We start from the raw sequence: 15,311 nt of genomic DNA, 5'->3' as shown, positions 1-15,311 counted from the left end.
TGTCTTGCGCTGCCTCCGTGATCTGCCCACGCTTGACCAAGCTACGATGCCATGTGGATACGGCATAATGTGACGTCACAAATTTTGGCGATCTCTGACGTACAGGGCACAGGTCCTACTTTTAATTACGTAGTCATCGTGATATTTTATTTGTGGCATAGTGACCCTAACGTGATCAGTTACAACAGGACAATACATTGAATGCCGAATAAAAAAATGGCAGCATATCTACGGGGTGAATGATGAAGAGGGGGGCGAAGATACCTCGCCCCACACCTCAAATGAAACTCGTGAGTAACATCGTGGTCGGGAAAGGCACGCAGCAACGAGGTGATGGCGGTTATTCGAGCGGTGTCGTTCTTTATGGACGATATCTTTGTTAGATTGTTCGCGAACCACAACCGGTCACACACGTCTCAACTGTGGCCGAACGAAACGTCCAGAAAGTCTCTCTTGAACCGGGCGTCGGCACCTTCGTGTTCTTTCTTGGCACGTTTAGCAGCCGCCTCTCGAACTCTCACCTTCTCGTTCGCCCGTCGATAGGCACGCTTTCTCGTCGCTTCTCGTTGCCGGACGGCTTGGAGATCATCTTCTCGTGCGGCCTGGCGCCGCTGCCGCGCCGCTTCGGCCTCTCGGTCTCGTACACCGGGATCTTGTCGGCGCCACCGCGCAGCTTCGCGGCGCGCTTCTGCCTCGCGCGCCCGCACGTCGGGGTCCCTTCTTCGAGCGCGAGCCGCCGCCGCCCTGCGCGCACGCCGCTCAGCAGCCTTGTCCATCTTCCGCAGACCCTCTGAACGCGCGCGCGCCAAAACGGCGCGTTTATTGTATTATAGAGCACCCCTTGGCGTACCGCGCCGCCGAAGAACACGCGATCGTCTCTCTCCTTCCGTACGTGTGACGTCATTCCTGTTTTCATAAAACTCACCTTTTATTTTATCATACTACAAGTAACGCCCTCTAGTATCGTACCATCTTGCAGTTTTCAGCGTATATGCATTCGTTATATAGTACAAGTACCGCCCTCTACGGCCAGTTCACGAACTAACGAGAGGCGGTTACCTACGACGGGACGCTCGGGCCACGCCATAAGGAGCTTCGCCCCTAAAAGGACGTGTAGTAACTGATAGATAGCGCCATGCGGTTTCAGTATAGTGTAGTACAGTATGCTCGATTACAACGTGAGAAAAAATGTGTCAGCTCCACCCACAGCCGTCGCTGTCCCTCCCACAGAGGGAATTCGCATAAATGCTCCATCCATTCGCGTTTACTCATTTCATGACGTCAAGCACTGATTGAGTGTTTCAGATTGTTGACTTTACTGTACAGACAGATGTTTGTGTCGCTGGTTTTAGGTAGGAAACGTGAACGTCCTGGTAAATTTTGTCAAGGATTCAGACATCGCCGCTTACGCAAACGCATTGTTTCATGTAGTAACACTGAACCTTTAGCTCATAATGTGCGTAGTATTAGCATTTCGAGCGTAGACCAGCTAGCACGACTGTCTTTTACATGTAAAGGGCAGGCGCGCCGCAGCTCGGTGGGTGGTGCTTACATTTTTTTTTTTAGGTTGTAACCGACTATAGAAATAAATCTTGAGCTAGCGTCTATATAAGCTGCAATGCATGGCGCTTCAGCCAGCATGGGAATGATGGGTAGTACATGGATTTGTCTAAGCTTCGTTATTTCGGCTCCAGTTCGCTCCGTGTGACCAGCAGCCGCTTTGTCGCAAGATTCGAACTTCATCAAAACTCCGGCTGTCCCGCTTCACCACCTTGATCCCTTTTAGTCTGACCAATTCAAATCAGCTCACGAGGTTCACAACTAGCCATTTTTTTTATCCAAAACAAAAGCCGAAGCGCAACAATAAACAAAGTCGCAAGCACGTTCAAATCCGCATGCGCGAGATCTAGGCAAATCCGCGTACTACCCACCATTCCCATGGCGGATGAACGATCCCAGAGCCATACTTCTCTCTAGTGAATATTGTGGGAAAATATATGGTCACAGTGCCAGCATGCGGTCGTTTAATAGCCACCATACAACCAGCCTTCCGAAAGCAGGGCCACACACAAAGACACCCGTATACGTGGTTTTCTTCGAGCACATAATCACCAAACTAATCAGAGCTGTCCCGCTTACATAGCAGAGGTCTGCAGTTACGCAAGTCTGGCAGCCGGTGCCATCCGTTGCACGCCATTTGGACACACTTGAACGGGAGGGGCGAACATTCCTTCCGCCTTCGGCCGTACTTGAGTCCAACGACCACACCAAGAGCAGGTTTGAATTAGAAACGGAACGCATCTGTATATAAATCTCAATGACCCTTCGCCACTCTCCCCAATGTGATCGATGTCGTGGTGCCTTTTGAGCTGTCTGCCCGTAATGCTTCCGACGACCCGAGGCAGATAGTATCGTGAAGTCGTCCATTACGGAGTCGTTTGAGCCCTCTCTCAGCGGCCAGGGGTATAGGAAGACGCATGGCGCGAAGCACGAAATGTGCGCAACGGACATCTCTCAGATCGTAAGCAACAATTGCGGGGCTCTTTGTCGGGCCGTAATGGCCCCGTTTGGCAACCGTGGACATGGAGTGGACGCAAAGCTGCGTAATCGGAAACACAGGTGTAAGATGGCGTACGTAGTATGTAACTGCTGCGTGCTCCGAAGGGTAACGGGGCCGTGTTTCGTGCCCGAAGATTTTGCGACCAAGACTTCATACATAACTAATTAGCACAAAAAAGAAGGACAACGGATAGGGTGAATACAAGAAACAGGACGCGGCGCTTCCTGTGCATCGTGGGAATCAGTTGTTTTCATTTTTTTTTCTGCTAGTAAATCATTATTTGAAGTTAAGCTCCGCGTCCTGTCTGTTGTCATCACCTCGTTCGTTGTCCTTTTTTTTTCTCTAATTAGTTATGTCTTAAGTGAATTCGCACCAAGTAGCCCAACTCGCATCTCTTCATTTGCAATCAAGGACAAAGCAGTGTGCGCCCGACGGTGCACACTGCTTACATACTGCTGGAGACACGGTACTACTACATAGATAGATAGATAGATAGATAGATAGATAGATAGATAGATAGATAGATAGATAGATAGATAGATAGATAGATAGATAGATAGATAGATAGATAGATAGATAGATAGATAGATAGATAGATAGATAGATAGATAGATAGATAGATAGATAGATAGATAGATAGATAGATAGATAGATAGATAGATAGATAGATAGATAGATAATGTATTGCACAACTGCACTAACTGTCACAACCATTTTCGAAATTCAGAACTTACAGGGTATGTGCAGGAGACGTCGTTCATTGACGTCACCGCACACGTCGTGTATTCGGGGCATCACCGGAGTAGAGACAGAATCCTGGCGTCGCCAGCGCCTGTCTGAATTGGAAAATCGCGAAGGAACCGCGCCGGCGGTTGTTGTTACCATCGTTTACTGTTCGCATATGGAGCAGAACGGAAGGGTTAGCGTCGGTTGTGACCTGCATTTTTATTCGTACGTTTCCCGTTGTTGCTTGTTTATTTATAGCGTGTACTTGCATTTACGTTGTTGCCTCCGTGAGGCCCGTCGCGACCTGGGCTGTTTCTCTGGGGCTCGGTCTTCGCGCATCAAGAGAAACGGATGGCTTTCTCGGCCTGACGTGTGTCGCGCAGGATTTGCCAGGTGACAGCTTTGTTCCGGTCCAATTCTAATCGAATGCAAAGGGAGGTGGTGTGTGTGTGTGTGGGGGGGGGGGGGGGAGTGGATATCGTAAACATGTAGTACAATAAATCAACGGTTAGTTTCTCGCGAAAGCCGACTCGGCAGCATCTGCTCAGAAACGCCTGCAAGAGTGATGGAAGGTGTCCGTTACTGTATAAGCTTAAAGTTGGAGAGAGAGAGAGAGTGTGTGTGTGTGTGTGAAAGAAAACGAACTGGAAGGAGCTCCACCAAGTTTCACAGGGTACCATTAGCAAGAAATGATGGCAGCTTCGCAGTATAGTGGTGCCAAGACTGAAGGAAGAGCGGTGCTAGGCTTCCTTCCTTGTTTCTCTTTATCTTTCTTTCTTTCTCTTTCTCTCTGTTTCTTGCATCTCTTTTTTGTATCTGTTTCTTTCTATTTCTTTCTTTCTCATTCCATTTATTTCTCTTTCTCGCTCTTTCTATATTTATTTCTCTTTCTTCCTTTTCTCTTTCTCGTCCTCTCTTTATTTACCACTCCCTCTTTGTTTTTATTTCTTTCTCTATCTCTTTGTGTTCCTTTCTCTGTTTCTGTCTCTTTCTCTCTTTATGTATTTCTGTCTTATTATCTTTTTTATGTCTTTATTTCCTTTATTTCTCTCTAGTCTTATCTTCCTCTTTTTTCTATCGCTTTCTTTCTCTCTATATTCTCTCTCTCTTCTTCACGTGTTCGTTTTAGTTTGACACTCGCACCTGGTGTACACCGTAGTGGGGCTTGCCCAATTCCTGTGGCGCATACCCACCTGAGGAGTTTTGCACGACGGAGCACAAGTTGCCGACAGCTTAAAAGACTTCAATGTAAAAGAACGAAGACAGCGCGTGCCGGTTCATGATGATGACAGTTTCCTACGTCTGAGCACTACTTAACGATAGCTTGAACAGCTTCGCTGTTTAAAAATTTCGCGTTCCAGTGCTCTGAAATGATCGCTGGAACGCGTCGACCCGCTCCAGATCGACCAGTGAAATACGGATTCGTCCCCACGGAGCTAGAAATCCTTCTCCGGATCGACCAGAGAAAAACGACATCACTCGGACCTGCCGTCACTGTTTGAAATGCTGGGTCAAGGACGTGCAACTTTTTTACGCTAATGGTGGCCGAGGACCTCTAATGTTGCACCCCCCCTCCTCTCCTCTTCCTCACGTAGCATTTGCGCACCATAGGCAGAAACGAAGCAAGACGACACCAACATGACCAGCCGAGGAATTGCCCGCTTCCGAAATAAATATTCCGGACTACGTCGCCGATGCTGTGCTGACGAAGGAATCAGAAGTTTTGCGCGAGGTTATGTCCGTACGAAAACGGTGCAGACGATTGGAGAGTCCACCGTTAAAGGGAACCACTCGAATGAGTAGCTTTCGAATTGCTGGCCCCCTAACTGCAAGTGGATGTGGGAACATTCGGTTTGTGCACGGCACTAGTCTGAACTGACAACCATCACTTGTCGTACGCAAAGGTAACTCACTATGCTTTAATAAGAGAGCGAAACCCGAACACGCCCTGCGCGCAAGCGTTCCCTTTAACAGTGGACCCGTCTGTACATCCCTGCCTGCGTCATTCTGCAGGTGTTCACGGCAAATCGCCTGAGGGGTTGCTTTTTGAAGTATTTCGGTGTTTGACGTTAACTTAAATAAAGAAATTCGTGTTTGCCAGAGCTAAAGCTACTGTGCTGTGCGGTGTTCATGCACGTTAGCGAAGAACACGTTATTCAAATTTCCGGAGCCCTCCACTACGGCGTGCCTCGTAATTATATCGTGGTTTTGGCACGTAAAACCTCAGATATTAGAATGGCTGCCAGATGGGCGTGTTGGTACTTGGTATACGTCCATGATGGTGAAGCGCTATAGAAAGTAGTGAGACAAAAGTGTCCGTTCTTTCCAGCGCTTCACCATCATGAACCAAGATATTATAATATTATTACAAAGGAGCCTAAACTTGGCAAGGTAATGACAGGCCGACAGCCTACGAATACATTAACGTAGCGCGACCGCAAGTTTTCACGGCCAAGACAGCGAGACGAAGAAGGTGCTCAGTGAGAGGCGTGAGCAAAATTAAGTAGTGCAACACGTGGTTTGGCGTGGGCGCGGGCTGTTACTATTTGCGTTAGCGTAAACAAGACGGAAGCTGGCAGCAAGCGGCAAGTGTAGAGAGCGGGGGATCTTCGCGTGGGTATAGATAGTTTGTATATACACTCCGAAGACAGGTCGGTATAAGAGCTCGCGTTGGCCTTGGTGCAGTTGTCGTCTACGCAGCAGCCGTTGCTCGGAAGAATGTAGACAGGCTAGCGTTGCGGGCCCACTTAAAGGGGCCATGACACCCACTTTTCGATCATAATGTGTGTTACGTGGATTAATCCTTGTGCGTTCACAAACAAGCTGGCGAAATTTTATCGCATTTGGTCGAACACTTATGTTATATTTGAATATGTTTGTAAACACGCTAGCTGCCTGAGAGTCGGGCACCACTGGCTCACTAGAGAGTCGTGACGTAACAAGCTGCTTGCTGTGCGAGTGACTGCATTGCGGCGAACGATTTTCTTACACCTGCTCAGCTGCGCTCGCAAGCGAGCTATTTCAGGTTTGTTCTGCTTGGCATTGAAACTGAACGACTTGCAACGGCTAAAACTTCGGTAGAAGACGACGGCTCCGCTCCATGCATGCACATGACGTCACACACGCCATGGGAAAATGGCGGTCGCCAGCGGTGGGCGAGATTTATGGCCGGCGACTTCTAGGGCCTGTTTTGCACTGAAATATTATTTTACAGCCTTTTTTCATATATGTATAGACACAATAGACACTTCTACTTTTCGCTTAAAGCCGCAAATTCTTCGATGACTGTATCACGACCTCCTTATAGTTAACGTGGGCGATTTTTTTTTAGGTCAGAGGATGTCGACAAAATTCGCTGGGCACTTCAGTCAGCAACATTTCGCCTCAACGCTAGAGACTCGGCATGTACATGAAATTCACTTTTCGCAAAAATGATCGCTTAAGATGTACCTGCACACACTATAATGCATAACGTCTTCGCCCTTGCGAGCACATCTGGCTCTAACCACTGCCCACTTATAGTTGGTTGCAATCGAAAAATAAGATTGAGCTCCGCCCACAGTCGTCACTGTCCCACCCAGAGAGAACTTTGACAGATGCCCTATCCAACCACACTTGCTCATTTACGTGACGTCAATCACCTCTCGTGAATATCAGGCACGTGATTTTCCCATACAGACACGTGCTCGTGTCGCTGGTTTTCGATAGAAAACTTCAATTTCCTGGCAAATTTTCAGCGAAGATTCCGACATCACTGCTCAACCAAACGTAGTACTTTGAGAAAGGACGACGAACTTTTAATTCATAACATGCGTAGTATTTACATTAGCTGCGGAGAAGTGCCCATGGTTAGAACTGAAACAACCTGGCATAACTCGATTGCACAGGTGAATGCATGCGCGCCGCAGTTCAGGGGGCGGTGCTTGTATTTATTCTTACGCTGTAACCAACTATAGTGTAGCTCGTTACTCATCCGTGCCGTGATTTGCCTGTGTTACACTTTATACTACGCTGCACGCCGCGTAGCAGGACGAGCCCTTGACGTTACACGGACGCTTTCTGTAATTGCTCCGATCCCCTCCCCTTCGTGCTCTCTTTGCGCAATGAAAGCAAGTACCGCCCAAGAAACAAAGGCGTGGAACATTACCAACATCCCTTCCCCCTTACCCTCTCTCCCTCTATCACCCGCTGTCGCTACGAATTCTTATGCAGTGTAATGAATCAGAGCGATTGTTACAACACGGGCTATCTCTCGCCTGAGCTTGGCTTGTGCGATGACCGTGTGACCGCAGCAAATAGCGTTACTACGGGTAATGATCAGTTGTGCGGTGCGTTGTTTATGATTACCCGTATGTACGCTCCCGGTGCACCGCGGGAGAAATTGAATAACTGCTTGCACGTGGGGGCAGACACAACATCCCGTCCCACCAGCGTTCACTTACGGTCGAGAAATTGCCCTCCGGACGTGCTCCGGGTCTATAGTCGGTTACAACCTATAGGAGTAAATGTAAGCTACGCCCCCAGAACTGCTGCGGGCCTGCCATTCATATGTGGAAGATAGTCGTGTCAGGTGCTTTCAGTTATTACCAGAAGCACTTTCTCGCTGCTAATGTAAATGCTATCGCATATTATTATATAAATGTCCATCGGCCCTAGTTAAAATATTACATACGTTTCCCTGAGAAGCCACGTCAGAATCTTGGCTGAAATTTGCCAGGAAGTTCAAGTTTATTGACCGAAAGCCAATGACCGGAACACATTTCTGTATGGAGAAATTCCTCACCTGAAATACGCGAAAGGTGCTTGACGTCACGGAAATGAGAAGATGCAGTTAGATGTGACACCTGTGCAAGTTTTCTCCTGTTGGGACAGCAACGGCTATGGGAAGAGATAACAATTATTCTTAAGGTTGTAAGCGACTATAGTTCAGATATTTCTTATCTAAAACAGTGCGGTGTATAGACTACCTTACGGATGGATTTTGGTGCCGCCATGTTGGACTGTAGCCTTTCCGTTTTCGTAACTTGAACAACTAAACTAACAGTTCTACAGTAGACGCAAACGCCTGAAAACGGGTGGGTTGCTGCATTCGACGTTTCATGACCGTCGCGATATGCAAAAATAATAAGAAAATAACATTCGTTTTACAGCCCAAGATGGCGGTGCCCATGTGTCTTACGTAAGAGCGCCTATACTGTAGTGACACAACCTTAATGAAGACCAGCAGATAATGAAGCCAAAGAAGGCACAAGGGACGTTAATTGTGGTGTTCTAAGTCTATTACAGTAATTGTGATGTAGATGTGAAGAAAATAAAGTGGACGAAAACGCAACTTGCCGCCGGCAGGGACCGAACCTGTAACCTTCGGATAACGCGCCCGATGCTCTACCAGTTGAGCTGCGGTGGCGGTAGTCTTCTCGTCCACTTTATCCTGTATTTGTTTTTCGTTTATACCGTTATTTCATTTATACTGTAGGGAGCCACAGCTGGTATGACACTGGTATAATGCACGGTATAATAACACGTTATTACGACCACAGCTAGTATGACGATGCCATAACATGACATTATACTGTTCTGGTCGTGGCTAGTATAAATGGTGTAATAAGCGATGAAAAATCCTTGAACAGGGTATTCCACTTGTCGAAACGTTGCCTCCAGCAACATGACCTGTTGAAGGAACATTCTGGAACACGGGGTGTGGCAAGAGCCAACGATTCGACAACCAGTCTTGTCTTCCTCAAGGCTCCAACTGTCTACCGATGTGGACAGTTGCAACCTTGAAGTAGACAAGACCGCTTGTCGGAACGTTGGCTCCTGCGACACCCCGTGTTCCAGAATTTTTTATCTCTTCAAGCTTTCACCTTCCCCTGAACTTCTGCCTGTTCAAGGAAACTCACTCGGCACCTTATGCGTTTCCCTAAGATGACGATGGTGGTGCTCCTGGGATGATTGGCACCTACTCACTCTGGTGGATTGGCCAAGAGTCGGGCAGATCATATGGGTCTTAAATTTTAAAGTGCTAATAGAGGTTACAGTGTAAACGAGTACGAAGAGTTACTTTTAATGAATTCCGGTTTTAGCCTACACCATGTTGCGTAACCTCCGAAAGGTCCAGAAAAGCATCATGCCAGGAGGACATAATTTAAAGATTATTCGCGGTGGATGCGTCGAATCAATCGATTTGACTAGCATATGAATTTCTCTACAGCACTGCATGTACTCCTGTCCTAGTGTCCCAGAAAAAGAAGATGGCTTTCGCCCTCGAGTAGTCTTAGGTGAATGCGTTAGCGACCTTGTCACTTTTACTGCAGCAATTAATTGTGGTACGCTTCCCCGCAGATGTGAATTATCAGCAGTTGTGAATTAGCAGCCTCGTTACGAATGCTTTCCGTTTTGAAATAGTTTCTACAACGACACTTCCGAAACCCGAAAGCGTGTCCCGTGGGGAATTGCGGTCAGACGAAGACCCAAATGACAACAGTACAGTCGACGTAACTGCTGGCAGACCTATAGTCGGGTACAACTTTAGAAAAAAGCGGCATTTGCACCTCAAAGGCGGATGCACACGCGCTTCCACCAATGGGCGCGCGCTCTAGACTGACGTCACGAGCCGGACGGCCGGTGCATCCGCTCAAGGAGAAGAAGCGGGACTATTTCTTTGCCGCGGAGGCAATCGGCTGACGCGCTTCGGTCATATGGGCGGGGCCTCTCCTTTTTTCTAAAGTTGTACCCGACTATAGTTGCCGCATTATGATTTCAATAGTTCTTTTTCTAAATGAGGAAAACGTCGGCAGTCCAGCGAGAAGTCCGGATGCCTCAGATGACTCGAAGGCGAAAGCCATGTTCTTGTTTTATTTTTCTTCTTCTAAGTCGATTGTACTGGCGTCGACAACACTGGCAACCGTGACAGTGCGGAAGCCGGAATTCTTGGATCCTGGTTACAGAGGCGTCGTCAAACCGAACAGCTCTAAAAGCTCTGTTGTAGTGTCTTTTTTTCTTTCTTTTCAACACGAAAGTGTTTTATGTCGGGGTCCACCAAGACGTTCATGACGTATTCCCGCCACGGAAATAGGTCAGCAAAATGCACACGATCAGATTGCAAAGGAAAAAAAAACTAGAAGAAAAAAGTTCCGCAAACGGGACTCGAACCCACAACGTCCCGGTCCCCGGGAGGTTGTGGGTTCAACTACTTTGATCTACTTCTTTCAACGTTCAACTGCTTCTGCGAGGACACGTTTCCCTTTCGTGTTTTACCGATTCCTATGAAGGAGGGATCAACCATGTTTTTTTTTTTTTCAATCGTGAGGGCTCACTGAAAAACTGTATATAGTGCGCGAACAGGTGTTCTTTTCTTTCTTTTCTCCTCCTCACTATTTCTGCTCGTATCCCCATCTGCGGTGCAGAGTACAGCCAACCGGAAAATTAACCTCGTTAACCTCCCTGCCCTCAATCTCTCGTTACCACCCGCTCTATTTCTCCATATGTGTACACAGCTAACCTAACTACCTTTTGTTCCATGTGGTCCGGCTCGCTTCAGCTAATTGAAAATTGAAACAGCTGTGTAGCCTCCATCCTATTTCTCGTTATTGCGAGGTACACGCTTATACACCCTGACGCCTCCGTTAATTGTACTGAGCCGAGGTGTGGACATAAGAACGCCCACATCGCGATATTCCGTAGCAACGTTCCGTCCCGCAAGTTAGGTTACGCAGATGGTGTACATACCATGTGGAGACGCCGCCTACGCATCGCTTCTTTCATTGGCGGACTGTACGCGGGCTGTCAGGCGCCACAAATCACCGTACAGTGATTAATTTCCTGTGCATGTAGTTAGGCTGCGGCTGCCGTGGTTTATTTAGGGCTGCCTGCGTGTTAATCCAATATTGTGCAAAAAAGAAAAAAAGAAAGCTGGATCACCGTTATATCCTATTCCAAGACGGAAAGTCCATTTGTGGCCCGACCAGCTTTGCTAAACTTTGCTAAACCCGCCAGGGTGGTCTAGTGGATACGGCGCCAGACTGCTGACCCGAAAGCCGCGGGAGCGAATCCCGGCCGCACTTCGATGGAGGCGAAATGCTTAGATTTAGGTGCACGTTAAAAACACCAGATGGCCGAAAATCTCCGGAGCCGTCCACTACGGCGTCCCTCATAATCATATCGTTGTTTTGGGCGGTAAACCCCCAATAATAATAATAATAATAATAATAATAATAATAATAATAATAATAATAATTTTCCTTCTTCTTCTTTAATAATTTTCCTTCTTCTTCTTCTTCTTCTTCTTCTTCTTCTTCTTCTTCTTATTATTATTATTATTATTATTATTATTATTATTATTATTATTTTTATTTTTATTTTTATTTGCTTTACAAATCTGTCGTCGTCTTTTATATCTTCCTGCTTCTCTGGACTGGAACGGCGTGTCTTGCTCTGTTGCTGTACCATATAACCACCCCAATGGCCCCCATAACTGCATACGTTTAATACCGTGAGGTCGGTTCCTGGATTTTCCGAGTGAAAGGAATGATTGCGAGGCATGGCACATTGTGGGGAACTTCGGCATAATGTTCGCCACAGAAAACACACACACACACACACACACACACACACACACACACACACACACACACACACACACACACACACACACACACACACACACACACACACACACACACACACACACACACACACACACACACACACACACACTAACAAACAAACAAACAAACAAGTAAACAGTAATAATAATTCTTGGTGTTTCACGTGCCCAAACTATGATATGATAATGAGAGATGCGGTAATGGACGGCTCCGGAAATTTTGACCACCTGGGGTTCTTTAACGTGCACCTCGATCTAAGTACACGGGCCTCTAGCATTTCGCCTCCTTCGAAATGTGGCCGCCGCGGTCGGGATTCGATCGCGCGGCCTTCGTTCGGATCAAGCAACCATAGGGTTGAGACCCCGGCTGTTAGTCGGGTAGTTTCGGCATGGCACTCGCATCTTGGCGCCATACGCGTGAGTGGGAGCCAAACGAACTAACAGGCAGCGTACCGTAATGCATGGGCACAGGCCATTCCCCAATGAGAAAGCATTTCATGCATATCCTGCTCCTGTAAACAAGATACACAAGCGTGTTTTTCTTTCTCTTTCCCTTCTTACTTTATTGCTGTAGTACCCCATCGAAGAGGTAGCACCTTTTCTACATAATTCGCGTCCACGTCCAACCGCAACGACCCACTTCACGTGCCTCCCCGACTACACAGAAAGAAAGAAATAACGCAGGCAATCAGCTTGCGGCCGCAGCCGCGTACGGCCATATCCCAATTGACCCAGTTCTGCAAGGCTCAATCGTTTACGCGAGTCGTCGAGTACTGGTAAAAATTACATGCACTTAGGCGCACACCCTGATGATGCCCAAATAAAGATGTGTACGCGTGCATGCTTGATACAGGATATCGATCGTTAGTTTTGGTTTCTTGTTCTGTTCGTAGCTATGGGGCACGGCGCGATTAGAGATACCCTTCCCATAAGACGTGCCAATTTCTTGTCCGCGAAGGCCCCGCCTCGTGGTTATAGCTGCATCGAACAAGGAAACTCGGTGTTGCAGCTTTCGTGGGTCTTCCACTAGGCTGCAGTGTTGCAATCACAGCGTTGTGCGTACGCACGTATCGGCACTATCACGTAGTTTACTAATAAGCGTCGAATCAAGCCGGCACGGTACGCTGCTTGTTACCTATATAAAGATGAACTTTACTCCGTTCATAGGCCTGCCTTCGTAGACGAGATTGACCAGTGTTCGTTGTTCTTTCTTTCTTTCTTTCTTTCTTTCTTTCTTTCTTTCTTTCTTTCTTTCTTTCTTTCTTTCTTTCTTTCTTTCTTTCTTTCTTTCTTTCTTTCTTTCTTTCTTTCTTTCTTTCTTTCTTTCTTTCTTTCTTTCTTATCTCTCTTCTAGTAGACGGCGAGATATCACAGCTGCCCTCCCCTCCCCTCAGCTCGCGTGAACGTCTGGCCAGCTACGTCTCATCTCGTAGTCCTCCTCGTTATGAGGGGTGCTTTCTATTCATCGTTTCTTCGTCTCGCATCCAAGACGCGGCTGCGGCGTTCCAGTTGGTAAGTGGCGCTGATCCGCGGAAGCGTCATAGTTTGGGCGTGGTACGACCAAAGGGTGTGGTGTGCAAACGTGCAGCAGTGCGCAGACAAGTAGCTTCCAATCAACCCCCTCCCTCCCCCACGCCTCCCCCCTCCTCCCGCCTGACAAACCTTCTTAGCACACACACACACACACACACACACACACACACACACACACACACCAACACACACACACACACACACACACACACACACACACACACACACACACACACACACACACACACACACACACACACACACACACACCACACACACACACACACACACACACAAAACGTTCTCGCATTGCTCACTGCATAAAGACCACTCCCAGTCCAGAGTTTGCGGAGCGCCCAAAGTGGCACCTCTGCGTCCTGGTAACCAAGGTCTCATCACAAGATTGCTCCTGCCACAAGGATTCGCTGTTTTTTTCCTTGTTTTTTTTGTACGCTCGAACAAAACACCGCCGCCTTCTTTGGTCTATTTAAGTGCTTGAGAGGGTATTAACGATGTTGTCGATCTTGATTCTCAGCTCCGTCGCGGCCATGATAGACGTTCATCCCCCGTTCGATCCGCTTCGATGAAGCCAGGGAAGATTGACCGCAGTTGTTGTGGCTGCGATGTGCAGAACAGAAGGTGGCTCCCGAAACGGTTACTATTTCTTTTTCTTTTCTTTACCGTCTCTTCATGCACTGATCCGCGAAACGGGTTGCTCAGATACTGATCTATCATACAAGCAACTCGGCTTATCTCTCTATAACCGTTCAAACGATGCATGTTTTTTTTTGTTTTTTTTTCGGTGTGTGTGCCGGGTTCCGTGGCCTCGTATAACGCTCCATCTCTTTGCGGTTCGACAGTTTCGTGCAGTGTTGTGGAAAGTGCGGAGGGATTCGTGTCAATTGGCGAGAGGTGGCGCTGGTGCCTCGTATCCACGCTGTTAATACCAGGTGACTGTGTAGTGTGCCTGCAGTCTTCCTCTGACGCTTCCGAGTCCATGACGCATTCGGCAGGCACTCCCACATAATGACAGCAAATCTACCGCTGTCATTAAAACGAAAAGTGTACAATCACTGCATACCCCCAGTTGTAACATTATGAGGCTGAAACACGGAAGGCAACAAAGAAACCGGAGTACAAAAGTTGAGGGCCGCGCAGCGTGCAATGTAACAGAAAATGATAGGAGTAACCTTAGTAGATCTGAGGACGGCAGAATGGGTCGGGGAACACACAGGGGTAGCAGATATCGTAGTTGACATCAAGCGAAAGAAATGGACCGGGGCTGGTGATGTAATACGTAGGACAGACAACCGGTGGACTGTAAGAGCAACAGAATGGTTACCAAGGCATCGGAAACGTAGTCGAGGAAGGCAGAGAGTAAGATGGAGTGACGAAATTAAGAAGCTTGCAGGGATAAAACAGAATCAGCTCTCACAGGATAGGGTAAACTGGATATCAGTGGGAGAGGCCTTCTTCCCGCAGTGGACATAAGATAGGCTGATAATGATGATGATCATGATGAAATCTGCTCTCGATGAACCACAGAGAGATCAGCGGCGCAGAGGGTGTTCTTTGTATCCTGTTGCTGTTGCTGTTTTCACGAAAATAACCCATTATTTGACGAACTGATGAGAAGCGAGTGACTGCGTCGTCATTCAGTTAATGAATAAGTCAACCAATCGTTTTATTTCAACATAAAAGGAAACATACTGTGTGTGCCCCGAAGAAATGAAAATTGTGCGAACAAAGGTTTTGTGTCTCCTTTTCTTATACATTCACGTGATTCTGATGCCATGGAGCAGTGAAATCGTAGACTGTATCGTATTAATAAGCAATAATATAGAAAACTTGAGCGAGTTGGTACATCTTCATAACGCGTAAAGTGCG

General features: G+C 47.4%; 1 protein-coding gene across 1 annotated transcript in view; it reads right to left on the bottom strand.

The window, feature by feature from the left end:
* LOC119374688 (cysteine-rich motor neuron 1 protein) overlaps positions 1–4,502 on the bottom strand; it is a 444,084-nt gene extending 439,582 nt beyond the window's left edge. Inside the window, exon 1 of the mRNA XM_049420441.1 lies at positions 4,499–4,502. The gene's annotated coding sequence lies outside the window, so the exon portion shown is untranslated. The remainder of the gene's footprint in view (positions 1–4,498) is intronic.
* Positions 4,503–15,311: the final 10,809 nt, after the last annotated feature.

This window comes from Rhipicephalus sanguineus, chromosome 11, assembly GCF_013339695.2.
Source record: "Rhipicephalus sanguineus isolate Rsan-2018 chromosome 11, BIME_Rsan_1.4, whole genome shotgun sequence".
Taxonomy (NCBI): domain Eukaryota; kingdom Metazoa; phylum Arthropoda; class Arachnida; order Ixodida; family Ixodidae; genus Rhipicephalus; species Rhipicephalus sanguineus.
Note: the sequence above shows the minus strand (reverse complement) of the source record. Positions and strands in the feature narration are given on the sequence as shown.